Source organism: Mobula hypostoma, chromosome 17, assembly GCF_963921235.1.
Source record: "Mobula hypostoma chromosome 17, sMobHyp1.1, whole genome shotgun sequence".
Taxonomy (NCBI): Eukaryota; Metazoa; Chordata; class Chondrichthyes; order Myliobatiformes; family Myliobatidae; genus Mobula; species Mobula hypostoma.
The window spans coordinates 14389135-14413924 of record NC_086113.1 but is presented as its reverse complement, the minus strand read 5'-3'; the positions used below and the strand labels follow the sequence as shown (position 1 = coordinate 14413924).

The 24790-nt window shown below is 40.7% G+C and overlaps 1 protein-coding gene across 2 annotated transcripts in view; it reads left to right on the top strand.

The window, feature by feature from the left end:
* Positions 1-24790, top strand: part of LOC134357865 (adenylate cyclase type 2-like) — a 523538-nt gene that overhangs the window by 67105 nt on the left and 431643 nt on the right. The window contains exon 1 of one of the 2 annotated variants that reach the window (XM_063069586.1): positions 6209-6291. The exons of the other annotated variant lie outside the window; for it this stretch is intronic. The gene's annotated coding sequence lies outside the window, so the exon portion shown is untranslated. Of the gene's footprint in view, positions 1-6208; positions 6292-24790 lie in introns of those variants that run through there. 2 annotated transcript variants of the gene reach the window in all.

Genomic DNA, 24790 nt, shown 5'->3' with positions numbered 1-24790 from the left:
AAATTGAAGAATCTTAAACAGATAGCCCCATTCCACTTGATCAAATGTTTTTTCAGTATTGTGAGATAGCTGCTATAGGTGACTGATTATCAGCCACCGACCACGTAATATTCACAAGATGCCTTATGTTATCAGATGAGCGGCAGCCCCTGATAAATCCCACCTGATCACTATGTATCAACCATGTTATCAAATGCCTTTTAAACATTGCAATTTGAATTATATTATTGTCTCATGTACCGAGGTACAGTAAAAAGGAAACACAAAAGATTCTGCAGAGGCTGGAAATACAGATTAACACACAAAATGCTGGAGGAACTCAAGGGGTCAGGCAGCATCCATGAAAGGGAATAAAGAGTCGATATTTTGGGTGAGACCCTTCATTTGGTTGTCTTGCATACTATTCACACAGATAAATTAATTACACGGCGCACTAAGATACATACTGCACAGAAGTCTTAGGCACATGTAAAAAGATTAACTTTTGAAAGCATTTTCACTTTAGACAATGAATTGAAAAGTTTCTAAGTATCAAAAATACTATTAAGAGCAGTAAACAATAAAAACTAAATCAAATCAATATTTGGTGTGATCACCCTTTGCCTTTAAAACCGCATCGATTCTCTTAGATACACTGTCATGAAGTTTTATAAGAAAATCGTCTGGTAGGGTGCTGTAAGCATTTTGGAGAACTTGCCACAGTTCTTTTGCAGACTTTGGCTGTCTCGCTAACTTCTGTCTCTCCAAGTAATCCCAGACAGCCTTGATGATGTTGAGATCAGGGCTCTGTGAAGACCAGACCATCTGAAACCATATTAAAAAAATCTGGTGTGCTGAAGACTTTTTTGTAGTGCTGTAGTACAAATTAAAACAATACAGAATCCAGTAGTAGATATTGAGAAAATGTTGTGGTAGATACAGATAATGACCATCCTCGGTGTGTGCAAAAGTTTACTCTGGTAAACTTCTCTCCTCTCATCTTAAAACTGTGCTTTCAAGTTCTAGACACTCTTCTTTGGGAAAAAGATTCTAACTATCTAAGTATGAAATTTAAAAAAACTTAAGTAAGGCCATTTTTTAGCTTCCTAGGTTCTAATGAGAATGAACTCAATTATCCAATCTATTAATTAACTACAAATTATTGACTACAGTCCTCCATTCCAGGCAACATCTTGGTGAATCTTTTCTCCCATTACTACTATATTCTTCCTATCCATAATAAAAAAACAATTGTCCAGTGATGGTCTAATGCTGAATAATTTTTGAGTTACTAATTCCAGTTAACTTTTCTTTACTCACAGCTCAGCCTTGAATATTTTGCCTAGACTTGCTATATATTGCCAGTTCAAGAATCATTTGTTGCACCATCCCTGAGCCAGTATTTATCTTCGTTTAATCAAAAGTAAAGTTTGCAACAAGTCTCACATTTTGCAAAATGCTATTTTGAAAATACCAGTTACCAAATCTACTACTGGCAATGTTTTGTACTTACACAGTTCCCTTGAATGTAAACATTGCTTGAAATATGAAATAATTAACTTTCAATTATAATTATTTTAATTTGAACATACAAAAAAAAATCAAGAAGAGCCGAACCTCTTGATGCTTCCCGATCAACTCCTTAACTGGAGTGCATGAGCATAAAAGAATAATCATTTATTTTATTAACTTTATAAGCTTGTATCCCTTATCTTGCTTAGTTTAGCTGCTATACTTTCTTTAATTTTGAAAAACAGATCTCTAATTACACATTAGCAAATATATTTGAAATTGCCTCTGCTATTTTTATTTCCTATTTTATTGTCTATAAATTGCACATATTAAATTGAGTTTCTGCAGAAAAAAAGATAGAAGATTTAAAGATAATGTTTGTTTGTCACATATACTTTATACTTTATTGTCGCCAAACAATTGATACTAGAATGTACAATCATCACAGTGATATTTGACTCTGCACTCCCTGCTCCCTGGATTACAAATATTAAAAATATTAAAAATAGTAAAAATATTAAACATTTAAATTATAAATCATAAATAGAAAATAGAAAAATGGAAAGTAAGGTAGCGCAAAAAGACCGAGAAGCAGGTCTGGATATTTGGAGGGTACGGCCCAGATCTGGGTCAAGATCCGTTCAGCAGTCTTATCACAGTTGGAAAGAAGCTGTTCCCAAATCTGGCCGTACAAGTCTTCAAGCTTCTGAGCCTTCTCCCGGAGGGAAGATGGACGAAGTGTGTTGGCTAGGTGGGTCATGTCCTTGATCATGTCCTGGAAGCACTGCTCCGACAGCATGCGGTGTAAAGTGAAACATATACATTGAAACATACAGTGAAATGCGTCATTTGCATCAAATCAAATTAGCGAGGGATATGCTGGGAAGCCTGCAAGTGTCACCATGCTCCTTGCACCAACATGGCATGCGCACAACTTACTAATACCAACCATACATCTGTGGAATATGGAAGGAAACCAGAGCACCCGGAGGAAACACATAGTCACAGGGAGAATGTACAAACCCCTCACAGACAGAGGCAGGAATTGAACCCAGTCTTATAGCTGGTTCTGTAGTAGTGTTGTATTAACTGTTACACTACCATAGTAGCAGGAGGAAAATCAGGCAAATATATTGTAGACATAGATACCAAGATGTTGCAATTAAACTTACATTGCAGTTTAACAAATTTCACTGATGTTTTACACATATGAAGTTCTTGATTAAAAATGTAAAACTAGGGATACTAAAGCAAACTATCTGAGAGTGAAACATAGTGGTTTAGAATCTGAATTCCAGTTTACCCATATTTATAACATACACTCAATGACTACTTTTTTCAATATGCCTGTACACCTACCTGTTAATGCAAATATCTAATCTGCAACTCAATGCATTAAAACATGCAGACGTGGTCAAGAGGTTCAGTTGTTGTTCAGACCAATCATCTGAATGGGGAAGAAGTGTGATCTAAATCACTTTGACTATAGAATGATTGTTGGTACCAGAAGGGGTCATTTGAGTGTCACCGAAACTGCTGATCCCCTGGGAACTTTATGAACATGAGTCTCTAAAGTTTACAGAGAATGGTGCGAAAAATGAAAAAAAAATATTCCAGTCCTGTGGGTAAAAGTGTTTTGTTAATGAGAAAGGTCAAAGGAGAATGACCAGATTGGCTCAAGTTGTCAGGAAGTCAACAGTAGCTCAAATAACCGTGTGTTATAATAGTGGTGTTCAGAAGAGTATCTCTGAATGAACAACACATCAAACCTTGAAGCAGATGGGCTTTAGCAACCTAAGACCATTAACATACACATTCAGTGGCCACTTTACTTAGCACAGGAGGTACCTACTTAGTGTATAAGATAATTGCATTCCTATTGGGTGGGAATATTCAAATGAAATGAACTTCCTTTGTACTGCACACCAGTGTTAGAGATGATGTGTTTTCATTCTAATCCTGTGGGTTCTGAGGTGGCTGATGAGATAAATGAAGGATCCACAGTCTACCACAGACTAGGCAGGCAGTGCTTTGATGCATTGGCTGGTAGATATTTGAGAGATGATGGGCTACTTCCACCATTTATGCTGGACTTCTGCCAGTTCCCATTGAATAGATTCAAGACTTTCAAAGCCAACCCCAAGGCTCCTCCTCCATTTTCAGCCCTGCAATTCCTCAGAGTTTGAGGGGACATTGCATTTTCTCAAATGAGCTCAAATTAAATGGAACGATAATCATAATTAAAATATGAAATTTGAGACTTATGTGGAAAGCTGCTGGGAGCTTTATTTAGGATATTAGAAACTTTAGCTCCTGGTTGGAGAGAGAATGAGTGCAATTCATTTTACAAAAGTCATCAAACAGATTGTCCAAATTCTTGGTGACAAGCACAGGGGTCATATGGTTATATGATAAGAAGGGATAGTGGGATAAACAGTTCCCACAGATCCCTTAAAAATAACATGCAGATAACTGGATGAGTATAAAGACAAGTTTGTGATAAATTAATTATAGACGTCTATTTCTTGTTGAAATTCATTTACTGTTTTGCTTTCATAAAACACACACATCAGTTCCGTGAAATGGATGACATTGGCCTCTGAATAATAACTACATTGTTCTGCTTGTTAGAACAGCTCCAGTATTGCTTTGTTAAAGTAAAAAAAAAGTAATCATTCTTAACACCAGACAAACATAGCAAGGCGCATTGTACTTGATAATCTTGGGGAATATATCACTCTCTCATTCTAAAATTCATTTGATTGTTTTTCACTAATTTCATGGAACAAGTACAGACAGCTTCTGCTGTATTTGATTTATCCTGTCTGCAAATTTAGGGTTGTTGCTATTTAGATGGAAATAACCCTTGTCATCAAATTAAATTTCAAAAATGATTGTGGACTCTATTTATCAAAACATTTTGTTGATTACATTTTATTTTTCTTATGGCTGCTAAGTAAGAAACCAAAAAGCAAGCCAGAAATGTATTCCTTGTTACGCATTCTATAAACAGCAATATGGCATTTTCCAATATCATTAAACATTCCCTCCTTCATAAATGGGAGGTATCACTCAACCAAACGCTGCACTTTACCTCCAGTTGTGTGACATCTTCACCTAGTTGTGATAAACCTCTGTTTTTATCTCCTAATGAAAGAACTTCAAATCACTGCTGTTGACCTCTCAAACTCCACAGTTTTTAACTCTAGTCCTGTCAAATCATGGAACTGCTGTATTTATGTAAATGTCACATTCCTATCATTTAGTGTGTTCAAAAGGCCAGTACTATTCTGCTTACACCAATAATCAGAATTAGGTTTAATATCACTGACAAATGTCGTGAAGCTTATTGTTTTGTGAAGGCAGTACAGTGCAATAGAAGATAGTATAAATTACAATAACTATACTGTACATTAAAAATTAAATAAATGCATAAAGAAAGCAAAACTAGTGAGGTAGTATTCATGGGTTGGGTCATTGCTCATTTCAGAAATCTGATGGCAGAGAGAAGGAAACTGTTCCTAAAACTCTGAGTATGTGTCTTCAGGCTCCTGTACCTCATCTCTAATGGTAGTAATAAGAAGAGGGCACATCCTGGGTCCTTAATGATGGAAGCCGCCCTTTTGAGGCATAACCTTTTGAAGTTGTCCTCAATGCTGGGGAGGCTTGTGGCCATGATGGAACTTGACACCCAACACCAACATTGCAACCATACGGCTGAATTCCATTTGCTATCCTCAGCACTGCTAAATAGCAGATTCAACAATTAACGTGTCTAAAGAAGAGATACTGTAGTTTAGAAATCAAGTCTCGTATCACCATTTTAGCACTAAGTGAATGAAAGCATGCTTATCCAGCATGGAACACAAATGCAACCTTTTGCTGGTCAAATTGTGCCCCTCTGGAAATTCCATCAGATCCATCTGGACTTGAATGGCTAATTTCTCAATTTCTCAACCAGAGACACATGTCATTCACTTTCCAGTGTTTGGCCTGGGAGGTTAACCTATAATGCTCTGAGACATGCTTTTTGAGACTGTTGGTATACTACAACAGTGTGCTTCACAAATGAGGTTCTCTGACGAAGTCCTGCTTCATGTAGGCCTTCTTTAGTTACATTACAGCTCCACTAATAATATTTGCAGCTCCCTCACTTTGCCAAACACATCTGTCTCTCCCCACCTCTCCTACTCAATATAATGGCACTGATGCCCACCTTTTATCAAAGGAGCTGAACCTCTCCCCATAACTCTGCCCAATCCAACATCACCCTACCCAATCCAACCCCTGTCCAACTTCCAACTCTGCCTCCCCCTACCTCACTAATACTCTCATGGGCCAATCGGAAGTTTTGGAAGTTGGTTGCTGAAGTGTCAGCATTTTATGGTAGAGAATTTGCAAGGCAAGAATTGCAGGAGAAATCTTGGAAAGTGCAGAAATGGAAAGTGGTACAAAGCGAGGAAACAGCAAGGTGAGCCCCATGCACGCTGGCAATGATTGCTGATTAAGTTTCGGATGAATTCCATTAGAGCCAGTCAAAAACTCTGTTACTCTTGGACTGGACTAAGAAGAGGGAGATTAGCTTTATTTGTCACATGTATAGTGAAAAATCAAAACATACAATGTAATGCGTATTTGCGTAAAATCAAATCATTTTTTTTCCCTCACAGTGACAAGGGATCAGTGACTGGACTCGCGTCTGAATCCTCCTTGTGAAATTACTGGGAGAGTCAATGGTGCAAATTCCAGAAAGGCACCAACATTTCCCTGGTGACAAGTGTGCTCGTTGCTCTAGAGAAGGTATTGGGCCTTTCCAGGCTTATCTGCTGAATTCCCCTTACACGTGTATGACTTTGTAAGCTTCAGTAGATGAGCCTAGAGTTTGCACGCTCATGAAAGTGTTTCAACTACAGAGCATCCAGCTGAATGTGACAATACATTGTGCAACGTTCAGCTGGCTGCGCTCTGGACCACACACTTGCTCTGACTGATCTCCGTGACATTTCCTTAGCTGCCTGTTTACCATCCAGAGAACCTCCCAGGATGGTTTGGTCAGTTGTATGATTCATATTTCCATGAAATGGGGAGTATGTCCCAATAACCTGGAGATGAACAGCAATATGGCAAAAACACTGAAAAAAGCAAGGCATATTTCCAGAATTTTCTGTCTTCATTTGAACTTCATTATGCTCTTCTCTCCTTGTATTGCTCCTTGACCACAATACTTTGACTATTGATCCTGGATTAATCTCATTCAACCTTTTTAACTGCATTACTGTCAACTAATATATAAACTAAACTTAAACATCAGATAAAGAAAAGTTTAAGATAAAGATTAGATTCGCTCTATTTGTCAAATGTGTTGTCTGCATCAAATCAAATTGTATGTAAAATCCTCAAGAGCTATTTTATTATTTGAATCTGGGTTTTCACGTCTACTTTCTGGAAGTAGGTTATTTTACTAAAGTTTCATTTTTTTTTACATTTTGACAGCAAGACGAAGGTATCTCCCACAACCTGCTCCGTACATTATCAAATCCTGTCCACGTATTCTTATAATCCTTCCTGCATACGTAGGTTTCTCTTAAAGCAAAGAAAGCTTTCATCTCAACTATTCCATGAGGTGTGAGTCCCCTAATCTTACTGTTCTAAATTTGTATTGGTTTTATAAGTGATTACTCGCTTATGTGCTTCTGGCACAGAACCATGCCTTTGTCTCATCTCTGTTCACTCTACCTCTATATTTTCAACTGCCTGACTGGGGGTTTTGACAGTCACTCCTGCCTGGGCTAATCCACTTTTTGACATTCCTTCCTAGGCACTTGATCCTGCACCCATGGATCTAGCAGTACTGTGGGCAAATGGTATTGGTATAGACATGGGGAGAAATATCAGCAGAAATGTGATGCTGAAATTCTCTTTGTTGTGTGATTCTGATTCAGTTCATTAACGCCTGTCCCTTCAAAGTTCTGTTGATCCAATGTTTATGTTAATTTCCCAGCATAGAATTCTTCACAAGCAGCTAAAGCAATTGTATTATGTAAATCAAAATTAAAAATGCTGGAAAATAGATTTTTGATTTGGTCAAGATATGAGTTGGAGAAAACAAGGGTACATTTTACTTAGAGTTACAGCACAGTAACAGGTCAATCCAGCCCAATGAGCCCACACTGCCCCATGCCTCTAATGAACCTACCAACCTGAATCAGGGAAGGCAGGAGGAGGAGAGCAGCCCTCTGGTGAAAAATGATATTGTATCTGTTAAATAGGGGCTGTGGACAATTCTGATTTGATGGAGAATGGACGTGAAAGCACAGAGGAACACCTGGAGAAATTTCTGAAACGCTCGTTCACTGCTGTCGTTACTGCATGGTCGGGAACCTTTTCAGAGGGTAGGCCTCAAAATCCCCGGCTTTGCCTGCTGTTGGCGACCGAGGTTGAGGTCGAATCGTTCGGACAGAGATGGCACTCAGTACTCGGTGTCAGAGAGCTGATCAGAGGTCGAAGTTTTTGGATGACTCAGAGTCAGACTGTGGTCGGCATGGCAGGAAGAGTTCTTCCTTCTCCCGTCTGCGTGAGATGTGGGACATTTGAGAGACTTTGAACTTTTACTGAGCTCATGGACTTATTCCTCAAGTTATGGTATTGTTCCTGGGATGGCAGGACTTCCATATGATGAAAGACTGGATCGACTAGGCTTATACTCGTTGGAATTTAGAAGATTGAGGGGGGATCTTATTGAAACGTATAAAATCCTAAAAGGATTGGACGGTGTTGGGGAGCAGCCGGTGTTGGGGAAGTCCAGAATGAGGGGTCACAGTTTGAGGATAAAGGGGAATCCTTTTAGGACCGAGATTAGGAAGAACTTCTTCACACAGAGAGTGGCGAATCTGTGGAATTCTCTGCCACAGGAAACAGTTGAAGCCAGTTCATTGGCTATATTTAAGAGGGAGTTAGATATGGCCCTTGTGGCTAAAGGGATCAGGGGGTATGGAGGGAAGGCAGGTACAGGGTTCTGAGTTGGATGATCAGCCATGATCATACTGAATGGCGGTGCAGGCTCGAAGGGCCGAATGGCCTGCTCCTGCACCTATTTTCTATGTTTCTATGTTTCTGTGTTGCACTGTTGTAACTATATGTTATAATTATGTGGTTTTGGCAGCTTTTTCCAGCCTTGGTCTGTCCTGTGTTTTGTGATATCATACCAGAGGAAATATTGTATCATTTCTTAATGCATGCATTACTAAATGACAATAAAAGAGGACTGTGTGTCTTCATAATCTAACCCAGATGTCTATGGAACTTGGGCGGAAATTGGAGCACCCCAGAGGAAACCCAAGCGGTCACGAGTAGAACATACAAACTCCTTACAGACAGCAGCAGGAATTGAAACCAAGTCATTGGTGCTGTGAAGCATTACTTTAACCACTACATTACCGTACCATCCCTAATGAAGCAAAATTAAGTTGATGCACAAATTCATCGTCATTGTTATATGCTGTGTCATATGGCATAGGTGGTCATCATCTCATGTCTATGTTTGTTTTTGGCAAATTTTTCTACAGAAGTGGTTTGCCATTGCCTTCTTCTGGACAGTGTCTTTACAAGATGGGTGACCCCAGCCACTGTCAATACCCTTCAGAGACTGTCTGCCTGGTGTCAGTGGTCACATAACCAGAACTTGTGATATGTCTCAGCTGCTCATACGACCATCCATCACCTGCACCCATGGCTTCACGTGAGCCTGATCGGGGGAGCTAAGCAGGCGCTACACCTTGCCCAAGGGTGACCAGCAGGCTACCGATGGGAAGGAGTACGTTACACCTCCATTGATAGAGACGTATCACCACCCTGCCACCTGTGATGTACCAAATTAGCTGTATCTAGTTGACTGGCAGAATAGATTTGAGGCTTTTTCTATGTTCAGTTTTTGGCACAACTTTTAATATTTTTTAGTGGATAAGTACCTCTGTGTATTAAAGTTTGGAAAGAAAAAATGAGCATAAATAGCAATTGAAATGACCTACGCGTTGACATTAATCTAAAGGTGCAGGGTACTGAACCAAATTGGTAAACTTGACCTTCAAATTAAATTAGCATCTTCAAAGCTATGAACAAAATATTAGATCTGACAGCAAGTAAAAGATGTTGCTCTATGCATTATTTCTCTTCACTCAGTGTACTAATGTTAATAACAATTGATTAATCAGTGCATTTTGTATAAATTTATGAGTCTATTTTTACTTATGAATATGTTATTCAAGCTAGTTACTTTGCAAAAGGAGGTTCTATCTGGATGCTTGAAGTTTTAAGGCATACCTTCTTTGATTTTGTTATTATAAGACACAATACATCAACTGCTATGACTTGCAGTCACTGAACAGCACATTAGCCGGAAGATGCTCCTTCTACTACAAAGGCAATTTGCAGTATATTTGCAGATAACTAAAAATCTAAAATAACTGCAGAACAGAAAACTCAGCCAGCCAAGTAACGTCTATAGAGGGGAATTAGACAACAGGGACCATCTGATTAATTCAAACAATGGCTCTCTATATTCTGTTTAGTTTAAAAATAAATTGGGAAAGATTCACTTGCTGGTCATCCTTAATGTTTCTGAGGGGTGTTAAGTGTTTTTTTTATTTGTGTGGTCTTGGTGGGAGTTATGATAATTCCTGATTTTATTAAAAGTACTGTATAATAATTGGCTATTGAGCATTGGTGGGGAATAAATTGTATGAGTATGGCAGTTGCATGAGAATTGCTCAAAAAACATTATTGTACATCAAACACTAATATTCTTTAGATAAATTGCCTAACCAAATGTGATCTCCTATCCCTTTTAAATAATAATATTTACACTGCAATTCTATGTTTTAAAGCTAAACAGTATTAGTGTAAAAAAAACAACAAACATATATCAAAGGAATAACTGCCTGCAGAATCATATAAAATGCCAAATCTTCAAAGAGGTTTTGTTGCTAATCGGCTTGCAATTACAGTGCTCTTGTATAACCATGAGTAAACTAAACATGTCCCATCAGAATTATTTTGAATAATACTTGAGGAGAGGATGGCGTGGAGAGGATACCAGCTACGATGGAATACCGGAACAGACTCAATGGGCTGAATGGCCCGGTTCTGCTCCCATGTATTACGGTTTTCAAATGGTGAAATTGATTAATGGTCTTGGGAAGTTCTGCCAGTCGCATGAGAATTGTAGATGCACAAGTAGTGGATAAATGAGCCTTTTATCTACATTGCTTTTTCTGTTTATATCCGGGGTTTGTAAATACACCAGTAACTGAAAACATTGCAGATGCTGCGAATTTAAGATAGATACAAACAATAATGCTGGAAACCCTCTGCAGTGTATTTGCTGAAGGGTTCACAGAGTTAGTGTTTCTGGTTGAAGAATTTTTTAATGGAAGTGGGAAAGAGAGAAAACAAATTAGTTTGAAGTTACAGAGAGGAAGTCCCACTACCTATTAAATGCTCCCAAAGGCATGTGCCTTAAATAGCCTGACAACCAGGTCGAGCTCCTGGCCTTCATGTGTGGCTTAGCTACCAAGCCCGATGGAACCGTTCGTTTCTACTGACAGGAGAAGGGGCAAAGGTAGGTTACTGATGCCTTAAAACCTGTCACTTCGGCAGCTGGGGCTCATCAGCTGTGAATGGCAGCTCACCTAGGAGAAAGAAAACTCTGATCTCAAACCTCTGCTGCCTTGTGACTATACCCACTCATGGGGAAGGCTTCGGGAGTAAACCCCAAGGGAAAAATCCAGAGCTGGAGTCTCTAAGACGTTCCTACGTTGAGTTCAACGTTGACTGACAACTCCTGCGATGCTGCTGATACCAAACTGTATCGGTCTTTTGGGTTCATCAGATGCGTGGAGAGGGGAGCTTGCTACTTGGGCGGCAGCTTGCTCTCTGTATCGTACTGCCCAGACTTGTGTATCTAGACAGCAAGGATGCAACGTCCTTGTTCGACCCTAACCGACAGAGCACTCAGTCACAGAGAGGGTGGGCCAGTGATGAATAGGACAAGGGGAATATTTTTGATAGGGGGAGCTTGAAGAGTTAACATGACATTTTCGGTATTTTCCCTTTTTTTACACCAGCTAGACCTTTCGGCATGATATCTAAAACTGACAAACTTCTATAGATGTGTATTGGAGAGAATATTGACTGGCTGTGTCACAGCCTGGGGTGGAAATACAAATGCCATTGAATGGCAAATCCTACAAAAGGTAGTGGATATGGCTCCATTCATCGTGGGTAAATACCCTCCCCAACGTTGAGCACATCTACGTGGAGTGTTGTTACAGGAAAGCAGCATCCATCATCAGGAACCCCCACCACCCAGGACATGCTCTCTTCTTGCTGCTGCCTTCAGGAAGAAGGCACAAGAGCCTCGGGGTTCACTCCACCAGGTTCAGGAACAGTTATTACCCCTCAACCATCAGACTCTTGAATCAAAAGTGATAACTTCACTCAACTTCACCTGCCCTGTCATTGAAATGTTCCCACAACCAACTGACTTACTTTCAATGGACTCTTCATCTTATGTTCTCAATCTTTATTGCTTATTTATTTATTATTACCATTTCTTTCTTTCTGTATTTGCACAGTTTGTTGCCTTCTGCATATATATACTTTAATAATAAGTTTACTTTGAACTTTGAACTTTTGCTGTCCATAACTTTTTTTTCTGATGAACATGCTAAGCCAGTTTATGGGAGAGGAAGGTCTCTAGCAATATATACAAAGATAAGATTCAAAGTATATTTATTATTGAAGTATGTATAAGTTATACAACCTTGAGATTTCTCTGCTTACAGGCAGCCACAAAGCAAGAAACCCGAAAGCACCCAATTTAAGAAAAGAAAGACCAACACCCAACATTCAGAGAGAGAGAGAAAAAAAACACAAATTCTTCAAACAATAAAAACAGGCAACAGCACTCTGAACCAAATCGTCCTTAGAACCAAATCCCCGGGGCAGTTGCAGCAGGCCCAAAGCCTCAGCCTCAGTTCATCATATTAGTGGAGCACATCCCTGCAAAGCTCACAGACAGGAAACACAGCACATGAGGCAGTCTCACAGCCTCATGAGAGTGGAGTGGAGTACCACAGAGTGGAGTGAACATCACAGGAGAGTGAACAGAATTGGCCTGACCTTTGCCTCCGGTCATGACACCTTGCCTTTTCAGTCTATCTGGGCTGACATTTAAATTGTCCAAACAGGAGACCGTGCCTTGCATTAGGGCTCAGGCCCCGGTACAGTGATACACTTTGGGCCGAGACCTCACCGCCCAGCCCGAAGCTGTTCTCTACCTCTCCAAGTCGGCTCTGGGCTTAGGGTGAACCAACCTCGCACCTGGGTTAGGTGGACAGGCATTGGAACTCCTCTGCCTCGACTCCTCTTTTCCAAAGCGCTTGCTCCTACTCCATCTCCAACAGCGACACAATCACCGTCAGCGACCCTGTCTCGAACACGTTACGCTTCGACTTTGCAACACACCAGCACGAGCTCATCCCTCCAATCAGCTTCACCTTCGCTTGCTTCATCATTGTTGGCCATGATAGTCTACCACAATTTACTTCAGAAAAGGTGTTATTAATAATGTTTTTAGTTGAATTTCTTGGCTTTTGAACTATCAGTGAGCTGTTGCTCACTTTCAGTAGCGTCAACTTAAACCAGAACTCCGATGACAAATACCTCCGATAGTTGGTCAGTGAGTGGCAGTACCAGTTAATCAGAGAGATGAAAGGTGAATGACCAGATTGGTTCAAGCTGACAGGAAGTAATTCAAATCATGACCACATAATTACACATTGAACCTTCTGCTGTTAGTAATTTTTCTTAAGGGCCAGATCTTGCTGGCACAATTGCCATGCTCAGAAATACAGCCTCTTATCCACTGCCTCCACCCCCACAGGCCACTAAACCTAAAATGTAACATTGGATATTGAATAGAATGGATCAAGATTCGTTGGCAGGATGGGCAAACTGGTGTAAGGTAATATTTAGTGCTGTGGTTCTTTGAAATGAAAATTAATTTCTCAAAGTTTAAAAAAGAAAGTTTTAACTTGTAAAAATGCTCAAGTAACAAGTACGATTATTTTTAAAGAGGGTTAGAAATCCTTTTTTTATTTCTAAATCTGAGGCCCTTGCAATCCTCTTTCCAGATCCTGAACCTGCCCTCAATACCTTCTTTATTAGTCACATCTTTACTCCTGCTTGTTAATGCGAATATCTAATCAGCCAATCATTTGGCAGCAATTCATTGTATAAAAGCACGCAGACATGGTCAAGAAGTTCAGTTGTAACTGAGACCAAACAGGAAGAAATGTGATTGAGGTGATTTTGACTGTGGAATAATTTTTGGTACCCGACAGGGTGGTTTCTCTGCATTCTTTCAAGAAAGAGTTAGATAGTGCTCTTAAAGATAGTGGAGTCAAGGGATATGGGGGGAAGCCAGGAACAGGGTACTGATTGTGGATGATCAGCCATGATCACAGTGAATGCGGTGCTGGCTCAAAGGGCCGAATGGCCTGCTCCTGCACCTATTGTCTATTGTCTCATTATTTCAGAATGTGCTGACCTCCTGGAATTTCCACACACAACAGTCTCGGAGAATGGCAGAAAACAAAACAACACCCAGTAAGCATCATTTTTGTGGGTGAAAGTGCCTTGTTAATCAGAGAGGTCTGAGGAGAATGACCAGACTGGTTCAAGCTGGCAGGAAGACGACAGTAACTTTACAATAGTGGCATGCAGAAGAGCATCTCTGAACGCACAACACTGTGAACCTTGAAGTGGATGGGCTACAGCAGCAGAAGACCACGAATATACACTCAGGGATTGCTGAGTGTAGTCCGGAGAGTGCACAATTTGAGAAGCTGTTTCCCCGGCACATTGCACAGGAAATCCCAGCAAGGCTGTTCTACACCTCTGCACTCCAGTAACTGAGCAAACTCTCAGGGTTCGAGCTTCTTTCAACAGCCTAGGTGTGGCATCCAGAACTTCAGTTTCAGCAGCTGTGTAGTGGCATTTCTGATTGAAATTGCTGGTATTACCTAGTGAAATTCAGGTCATCATTTTTGTTCAAATCAACTTGTACTAAACCACAATGTCATACAGAAATAGATTATGAGTCACAGAGGAAAATTATATCAAATGACTGTGTGCATTTGAAAATAGTATTTATTCCCTTAGAATAGATTCAGCTCTTATTTTATATTGGGATGTTAATTAATAGCAATAAGCATGCATTAGTGAATTATTTTTTATGAGTTAATTCTACAGCATGCAAAAAAACTTGGCTTAAAGTTTACCAAACAAATAGTCTGCATGCACTTCCACTTTGTGTTATTAATCAAACTTCTGTTGATCTTTTATTTGTAATAGCTTCTTGTGTCTGACGGAAATATGGTTGGATGAAGCAGCTTGTCAGTAAGGGCTATGAATTCTGACCTGTCCAAGACTGTTGGGCACCTGGCAGGTTTGACATTGGTTTGCAGAGAAACGACTCTTTGAATCCAGGAAGTATTTAGTTGGGTACTGCACATTACTATGCTCTTTGTCTTTCTCCTGGGTAGACTTTGAGGTGAAGCTAGGCACATGGCTGAGTAACTATCACAGCAGTTGTGGCAGCAAGAAGCTAAGAGCCTGCTACCATATTGGCAATTAACGTAAGTGCCATTACAAAGGAAGCATGGCAGCGCATTTACTTAGAAGTTTGCAAAGATTTGCAATGTCATCTAAAGCTGGATCACAGCTCAGTATGGACACACCAATGCCCTTGTGCAGAAAAGCCTACAAAAAGTGCTGGATATGACCCAGTCTATCATGGGTAAAGCCCTCCCCACCATTGAGCACATCTACACAAAACGTTGTTGCAGGATAGCAGCATCCATCATCAGGGATTCCCACTATCTAGGCCATGCTGTCCTCTCACTGCTGACATCTGGAAGAAGATACAGGAGCCTCAGAGCCTGCACTACCAGGTTCAGGAACAGTTATTACCCCTCTACCACCAGGCTCTTGAACCAGAGGGGATAACTTCCCTCAACTTCACTTGCTCCATCAAATAAACTGTTCCCACACTCTATTGACTCACTATCAAGGACTCTTCGTCTCATGTTCTTGATATTTATTTATTATTATTATTATTAATTTTTAATTTATATTTGTATTAGCACAATTAGTTGTCTTTTGCTCATTGGTTGTCTGCCCTGTTGATACGGTCTTTCACTGATTCTGTTATGGTTATCGGATTTATTGAGCATGCCCACAAGAAAATGATCTCAGGGTTGTATTTGGTAGTATATATGAACTTTGGTCATATATTTACTTTCAACTTTGAACTTTGTTCCACAAAGTGGGCTTGGTGGGGAAAGAAACACTGTGTGTAGGGTTCTTTAGCTACTGAACAGGAAGGGGCCGGATTGGGTGAGGAAGCCCCTCAGTTATTGTGGTAATATACCACCCTGGGGGCAGATGAGTGGCAGCTGTGCTGTTGGTGTGTGGGAATGTTATAGAGCATTGACTATGAATGTAAAGAATGAAAAGGCATTGCATGGTTTGCTCTTGCAAGTTTTGTTTTATTCTGAATAAAAAAAATTTTTGGATATAAAAAAATGGCAAGGACTTCAGGCCACGACTGGGGCTATGACAATTTTATTACTTATGAAGCGTTACTGCCATCATAACACTGGGGCCTCTAACAAGCCATTTTGCTGGCACTTTTTACAGTGCCAGTTCACTCACACGGCAGTCACTCACTTTTGCCCCTCCAGTTGTGTCTCCTTTCCACTTTATGTCTGGAGCTTCTGCTGTTAAAGTGAGGCGGTGTCACTGATGCCTTGTGTTGTGTCACAGAACTAGAAGAAAGCTTTTGCCAATATGTATGTGCCTGGTTCAATAGTCAAATCATAGTCTTTGTATTCCTGAGCAGTCTCGGCCCTCTGTATTTTGCTAAGGTATAATTACCCTGCTATCAGTCACCTTGCAGTGTCTCATCCCCCCCAGCAATCAATATGCTATTAAGCTAGTTAGTTGGCCATGGTACAGCACAGGAAATGCACAAAGGACTGGAACTGGAGCAATGTGAGAGGATTGGAGGAGAATAAAGAGAAATTAAGGGAGGAGTCTCTGGAGGGAATGGAACGATGGAAAAAGATTTTTAAATTACAGTTTTAGAGGTTATAAAGTACAATGTTTTCCGTTGTACCATGCAAAATGTTTGTACTCTATTATTGCTTAGCATTATAGTTGACCTAGTAATTAAACTCATAATTTTAATTAAGCAATTGTGATTCACTTTTAATTATTGAACAAGCCCCATTTTCTATAAACTACACTAAGTAATTTATACGAAATTAAAAATACGAAGGGGAAGGAGACTCAGGAGACTGCAGTGCTGAAATCTGGAGCGACAAATAATCTGCTGGAGGAACTCAGGGAGTCAAGTGGTATCTGTGGAGGGAAAGGAACTGTTGAGGCTTTGGATTGAAAACCTGCATTGAAATGTCAATTATTCCCTTCCTCTCTCTGATGTTGTTCGGCCCCCTGAGTTCCTCCTGCAGATTTCGAAAAAAACGAAGCCCTTTTCTCTAAATTCTTCATTCCTAAGATTAAAATTTCCTAAGATTTTGACAAAGAGAGACTTATAAGCTTAAAGTTTAGTTGGCTTATCTTTGTCTTTGAATGAGTTTTATATTGCATTGCCGGTATAATGAAGCAATTAACATCAGGTCAGAGTTTGCGGACCATCTGTTTTATTTGTGAGTGCTTATTTGGTAAATAAGGCAGAAAATCTCAAAGTGGTTGTGAATCTTTGAAAATGTCCCCACCATCCAGGCCATGCTCTCTTCCTTACGTCTCACACCACCAGGTTCAGGAATAGTTACCCTACAACCAGCAGGATCCTGAACTGGTGTGGATAAGTCCACTCACCTTAACTCATATTGTCACTTCAAAATGAAATTTTCACACCTGTCCCGATAACTTAAGCTTTTTACACTGGGACAAATATTAGACAAAATTAGTGGATGGGGTACGAGGGGGAGGTAGCGCATTAGTGGAAGTTTGAGAAGTCAGTGCCCTACCTCCCCCTCGTACCCCATCTGTTATTTATTTATATACACATTCTTTTTCTCCCTCTCCTTTTTCTCCCTCTGTCCCTCTCACTATACCCCTTGCCCATCCTCTGGGTTTTCCCCTCTCCCCCTTTTCTTTCTCCCTAGGCCTCCTGTCCCATGATCCTCTCATATCCCTTTTGCCAATCAACTGTCCAGCTCTTGGCTCCATCCCTCCCCCTCCTGTCTTCTCCTATCATTTTGGATCTCCCCCTACCCCTCCCACTTTCAAATCTGTTACTAGCTCTTCCTTCAGTTAGTCCTGACGAAGGGTCTCGGCCTGAAACGTTGACTGTACCTCTTCCTAGAGATGCTGCCTGGCCCGCTGCGTTCACCAGCAACTTTTCTGTGTGTTGCTTGAAATTCCAGCATCTACAGATTTTCTCGTGTTTGCAATGTCAGCACATCCTTTCTAAGATAAGGGATTCAAAACTGCTCACAATGCTCCAAGTGATGCCTTATGAAGGTCTGACTGCAAGTTCACTGAATTCCAAGTGTTCTGTTTTTAACTTTCATCCAGAAAGCTGATAATGTCAGTTTTTGAAATATTAACTTCAGTCTCTTGTCACTTGACATTTCCAAGACCTGAGTCAAATATTAACCGCAGCAACGTCTTTGAATTTCAAAATGAGAATCTGTCACAAATCTGTTGCTTTCCTTTTTGTGGATTAGAGTCAGAGAAGAAATACTCAGAATTTTTGGGTCGCTGATTTTAGATTAGGTGATCTACTTTCCCCTTGGAGAGTGAGATTGACATCTTTGCTGCCATCAATAGTGACTGCGCCAAAGATGGAACATGTCAGATTAATTGTTCCTGACTTGGATCCAGATTAGAGGCTTCTTTTCAAAAGCTGTGATCATGTCTCTCACCACGGTGACTGAAATGTCAAATATAGATATTAATATGCATATTTATGTAGCATATTTATGTAGCTCTTGTAAGTCATTTTTTTTACAAACTGAAATGTCTTTTAGGCCAGGATATATGATGCTTTGAATACACCTCATGTGTCATCTTTGCAGTCTGCTGAAATTTTTCTTGAACCAACACTTCATCTTATTTCCATTGTAAGAAATTTAATTTTCTTTTTAAGTTTGGCTGTCTGGTCCCAAGTTGATGAATAATTTTAGAAGGGTTCAGAGCATTGTAGCTCAGAATCACACCTCCCACAGCACACCAAGGCTTGAAGCAATTCTCTTTCCAGCTTAGAATAAAGCTTTATCTTACGTATGTGACATCACACTTCTGTTGAACGGCAAACACTTCCTCATCATTTCCAATTTACCTTTCGTTATATTGTTCATCCCGTGCCTCATCTTTGCTACACTTTCATGAACTTTTACTAATTCCAAATGTACTTGTTTTGATAAACAGCATGAGAAAATTAAAATGCTTAATTTTGTTCAAGATCGTTTAATGTTATTTCCAGTATGCAAATGTAAAGGAGAATTAAATTACTGTGAATCTGGGTCCAATGCAGCGCAAAAAAAAAACACAATAAGACAAGAGACACCATCTCAGTAAAAAAAAACAGAGTAAATAGAAATACATAAGATAGCTTATGTACATAGATTGATTGTATGTCCATAAAGTGATGCTATGCATAGGAGTGTTGGGTATATGAGGTGACTGACAGGAAATGATCGAGTTGTGGGAGTTGGAGATGTAGAATGGTGGGTTAGTGAGTGGAGGTGTTGACCAGCTTGGGGAAAGTAACTATTTTTGAGTCTGGTGGTCCTGGCATGGATGCTATGTAGCCTCCTCCCTGATGGGAATGGGACAAACAGTCCATGAGCAGGGTGGGTGGGATCCTTCATGATCTTACCGGCCTTTTTCCAGCACTTTTCTGAACACATGTTCTTGACAGCAGGGAGGCTGGTGCCGGTGATGTGTTGGGCAGCGTTGACTACCTGTTGTAGAGCCTTCCTGTCTGCCACAGTGCAGTTTCCATACCACGCAGGGATGTAGCTTGTTCGGATGCTCAGCTTTTGAAATATTAACTTAAAATTAATCTACAACCTAATAAATTAACTGTGCTTTTTGGAATAATTCCTCAAAATATTCATGGTATTTCTGTGTCTGACCAACATGTTATTGCATTTGTTATATTGATAGCTAGGAGGACCATTTTGCTGAAGTGGAAGGATACATCAGCTCCCACTTTGTCACAATGGTTCTCTCAAGTGATGCTATGTCTTAGTTTGGAGAAAGTTAGAAGTCGAACCTTTGAATCTTTATTTGATCTTGAGAAAAGATGGAGTTCATTTGCTCGTTATTATCATTTGAGCTAATTGATAGAATTTTTCCACGATCTAATTGTAAATTTGTTTTAGTATATTTTCTTTTCTTGCTGGCGGTTTGATGTTTATTTTTAGAAGCTTTTTGTATGACGTATGGCTCCGGGGTTGAACACCAAATGGGTTCTTTTTTTTCTCTCTTTTCTGCTTAGTAGGTTTTCTCTGTTATCACAATTGTTTTTTTAATCTTTAAGATAATGTCTTTTTTTGAGACATTGTAAGTGTTGTTGCTTCCATGTACTCATGTTATTTCTTTTGTATAATATAACAATAAAAAGATTTGAAAAGAAAGAAATATTAACTTCAAGCTTTTGTCACTTGACATCTGTAGAATGATGTAAATATAGAAGTACATGGTCCAGCTGTCTCCAGTCTCCTGCTCGTTTGTACTCCAGTTAATTTCAATTGTAAATTGTAAAAGGGGACCAGAAGCCGAGATGCAATGTGAACTGACCGGGATCTCTCTGGAATTTTCCAAAATTCCATTTTGCTCACAAATCCACGTAGTTGGTGTTATTTATTCCTTAAAATACACTTTAAAGTATTTTTCCAAATAGACTGACGACGCAGCAGCCACAGCTGTCAGCAGTCTAACGCTGTTGAGAAATGCAACTGAACCTGATCCAATTCCTTCAGTGCACATCGGCTGAATATTGAAACTTGACTATTGAATGCCACGTACGTAGGCAGATTTGCTGTTCCAATTCTCTCCGAAGTCCTGTACCAGACTTGGGCATCACTGATAAGACCAGCATTTATTCCTCTATCCTAGGTACTTTAGGGAACTAGGTGGTGAGCCATCTTCTACTCTTGGTGAAGAGGATTGTCATAGTCATACTTTATTAATCCCAGGGGAAATTGGTTTTCATTACAGTTGCTCCATAAATAATAAATAGTAATAGAACCATAAATAGTTAAATAGTAATATGTAAATTATGCCAGTAAATTATGAAATAAGTCCAGGACCAGCCTATTGGCTCAGGATGTCTGACCCTCCAAGGGAGGAGTTGTAAAGTTTGATGGCCGCAGGCAGGAATGACTTCCTATGACACTCAGTGCTGCATCTTGGTGGAATGAGTCTCTGGCTGAATGTACTCCTGTGCCCACCCAGTACATTATGTAGTGGATGGGAGACATTGACCAAGATGGCATGCAACTTAGACAGCATCCTCTTTTCAGACACCACCGTGAGAGAGTCCAGTTCCATCCCCACAACATCACTGGCCTTACGAATGAGTTTGTTGATTCTGTTAGTGTCTGCCACCCTCAGCCTGCTGCCCCAGCACACAACAGCAAACATGATAGCACTGGCCACCACAGACTCGGAGAACATCCTCAGCGTCGTCTGGCAGATGTTAAAGAACCTCAGTCTCCTCAGGAAATAGAGACGGCTCTGACCCTTCTTGTAGACAGCCTCAGTGTTCTTTGACCAGTCCAGTTTATTGTCAATTCATATCCCCAGGTACTTGTAGTCCTCCACCATGTCCACACTGACCCCCTGGATGGAAACAGGGGTCACCTGTACCTTAGCTCTCCTCAGGTCTACCACCAGCTCCTTAGTCTTTTTCACATTAAGCTGCAGATAATTCTGCTCACACCATGTGACAAAGTTTCCTACCGTAGCCCTGTACTCAGCCTCATCTCCCTTGCTGATGCATCCAACTATGGCAGAGTCATCTGAAAACTTCTGAAGATGACAAGACTCTGTGCAGTAGTTGAAGTCCAAGGTGTAAATGGTGAAGAGAAAGGGAGACAAGACAGTCCCCTGTGGAGCCCCAGTGCTGCTGATCACTCTGTCGGACACACAGTGTTGCAAGCACACGTACTGTGGTCTGCCAGTCAGGTAATCAAGAATCCATGATACCAGGGAAGCATCCACCTGCATCGCTGTCAGCTTCTCCCCCAGCAGAGCAGGGCGGATGGTGTTGAACTCACTGGAGAAGTCAAAAAACATGACCCTCACAGTGCTCACTGGCTTGTCCAGGTGGGCGTAGACACGGTTCAGCAGGAAGACGATGGCATCTTCAACTCCTAGTCGGGGCTGGTAGGTGAACTGGAGGGGATCTAAGTGTGGCCTGACCATAGGCTGGAGCAGCTCCAGAACAAGTCTGTCCAGGGTCTTCATGATGTGGGAGGTCAATGCCACCGGTCTGTAATCATTGAGGCCGCTGGGGCGCGGCGTCTTCGGCACAGGGACGAGGCAGGACGTCTTCCATAATACAGGAACCCTCCGGAGCCTCAGGCTCAGGTTGAATACATGGCGAAGTACTCCACATAGCTGAGGGGCACAGGCTTTGAGCACCCTGGTACTGACACCATCCGGTCCTGCAACCTTGCTTGGGTTGAGACGTTTCAGCTGTCTTCTCACCTGTAAGGCTGTGAAGCCCACCGTGGTGGTTTTGTGTGGGGGAGGGGTATAGTCATGAGAGCAGGGTGGGGGACTGTGAGGAGGGGTAGGAGGGGAGAGTGGCATATGTGTTGGTTGGGGGCCGACAACAGATGTCTCATGTGTGGGATGGGCAGGGGCCACACTGTCAAATCTGTTATAGAACAGGTTAAGTTCATTGGCCCTGTCCACACTGCCTTCCGCTCCTCTGTTGCTAGTTTGCCAGAACCCAGTGATGGTCCTCATGCCCCTCCAGACCTCTCTCATGTTGTTCTGCTGGAGTTTTCACTCAAGCTTCCTCCTGTACCTGTCTTTAGCCTCTTTGATCCTGGCTTTCAGGTCACTCTGTATTGCCCTCAGCTCCTCCCTACTTCCATCTCTAAACGCCCTCTTTTTAGCGTTCAGGATGGGGTAGGAGTTTCAGGATTTAGATTTGTATTTGAAATAGTATACTTTAGTTTCAGACTCCACTAGGTTCTGACACCTGTAGGCTCACTTTCTAGAACTCTACAAGTCAAGTTCTATGTACTGTATTACTTATTTATTTGTTATTATTTGCATGATTTGCCTTCTTTTGCCCATTGGCTGTTTGTTGTGTGTAGTTTTTCAGATGCATCTCTGCCAAAGGAGATACAAATCACCCCCTCCCTCTGCTAGCCTGCAAGTCACTCTTGGGCAAGGTATAGTACTACTTATCCCCCTGATCAGAGTCACTTGAAGCCATGGGAGCAGGTGGTGGATGGTCATATGAGCAGTGGTGCATATCCCATGCCCTGATCATGCGACCACTGATGCCAGGCAGACAATCTCTGAAAAGCAACACACACAAAATGCTGGTAGAATGCAGCAGGACAGGGGGCATCTATGGACAAGAGTACATTCGACATTTTGGGCCGAAACGTCGACTGTCCTTTTTTTTTTCCATAGATGCTGCCTGGCCTGCTGAGTTCCTCCAGCATTCTGTGTGTGTTACTTCGATTTCCAGCATCTGCAGATTTTCTCTTGTTTGTGATTGAATCTCTGAAGAGTATTGATAATTGATGGAGTCAGCTACCTTGGTACAAGACGCTGCCCAGAAGAAGGCAATGTAAAACCACTTCTACAGACAAATTTGCCAATAACAATCATGGTCATGAGTCTATGATTGCCCATGGTCATATGACGTGGCACAGAATGACAATGCAGATAATGATGTTTTTCATTGTTTCTATTGTATTTCTTTGTTCTATTGTGAATGCCTGCAAGAAAAGGAATCACAAGGTTGTATGTGGTGACATATGCATACTTTGATAATACATTTGCTTCGACTAGACCTTGACTAACAGTGTATTTCTAAGTTGGAATAGTATGTGATTTAGAAGGAAACGTTTAAGTTGTGGCACACACCTACTCATTCCAGATGTTGAATGTCATGAATTTAGGAAGTCCTGTTGAATAAATCCTGGCAAGTAACCAGAGTGCTTTTGCAGATGATGGTGTGCAACTGCTGAATGGGATGAATGTTTAACATGGTGCTGTGGGTGCACAGGGCAGGCTGATTTGCTTTACATGATCTCATTAAGTGTTGGAGCTACAATCATCTAAGTGAGTTCTTTTTAAAATTGAAATCTGCAAAATAATGTTTGAACTAAAAACATTTTAACTGTTATAAAAATGTAAAATCTTCAGGAAATTAAATGTGAAATATTAATAAATATAGTAGCTTTACCAAAGCAGCTGCACAAATCCATGAAGAGTTTTGATATACTAATTTAACCGAGTGAAAGAGAAATTACATCTCAAGTATCATTCTTCAATTTACAATAAATGGAAAAAGTTGAACTATCTGACTTTTCTTACACTGTATAATTTTATCACAGAAATATATAGTTTTCATTTTTTACTCAAGCTTTGGAAATGTATTTCTGTATTCATTGTAAAGATACTATCATCAACTGCTGTGCAATGCAGAATTCTTGAACTTGTAAAGAATCGTCTTATCATTGATGGCTAAAGAATCCTGTTATAAATTTTTGTTTTGTGTCTTTAATATATTGGTGATGATATAATGTAGCTCCTTTTATATTAAGGAATGATAAGTAGACATGTTTAACTAAAAGATTATAACATTGGCCTGGATGGACTGCAGTCTGCATATTTTAGGAGAATCCAGATGGAAGGAGTATAATTCCTTGGAAGAAGATGAAGGAGGATCATCTGGTATGGGAGCATTTCTGCATCAGACCTGAAGGACCATGAGAACAGCTGAGAGGATCACTGGGGACATTTATCAGGAGCGCTACATATGCAGGGCTCTTAGTATTACTGAGGATCCCACCCAGCCATCCAGCATCCTCTTTGACTTTCTACCATCAGGCAGGAGACTCCGATGCATAAGAACAAGAACGGTCAGGATGAGAAACAGTTTCCACCCCCAGACTATTAGGCTTCTGAACTCACAGCCGCATCATATTTGAAATGTCTCTGGCTA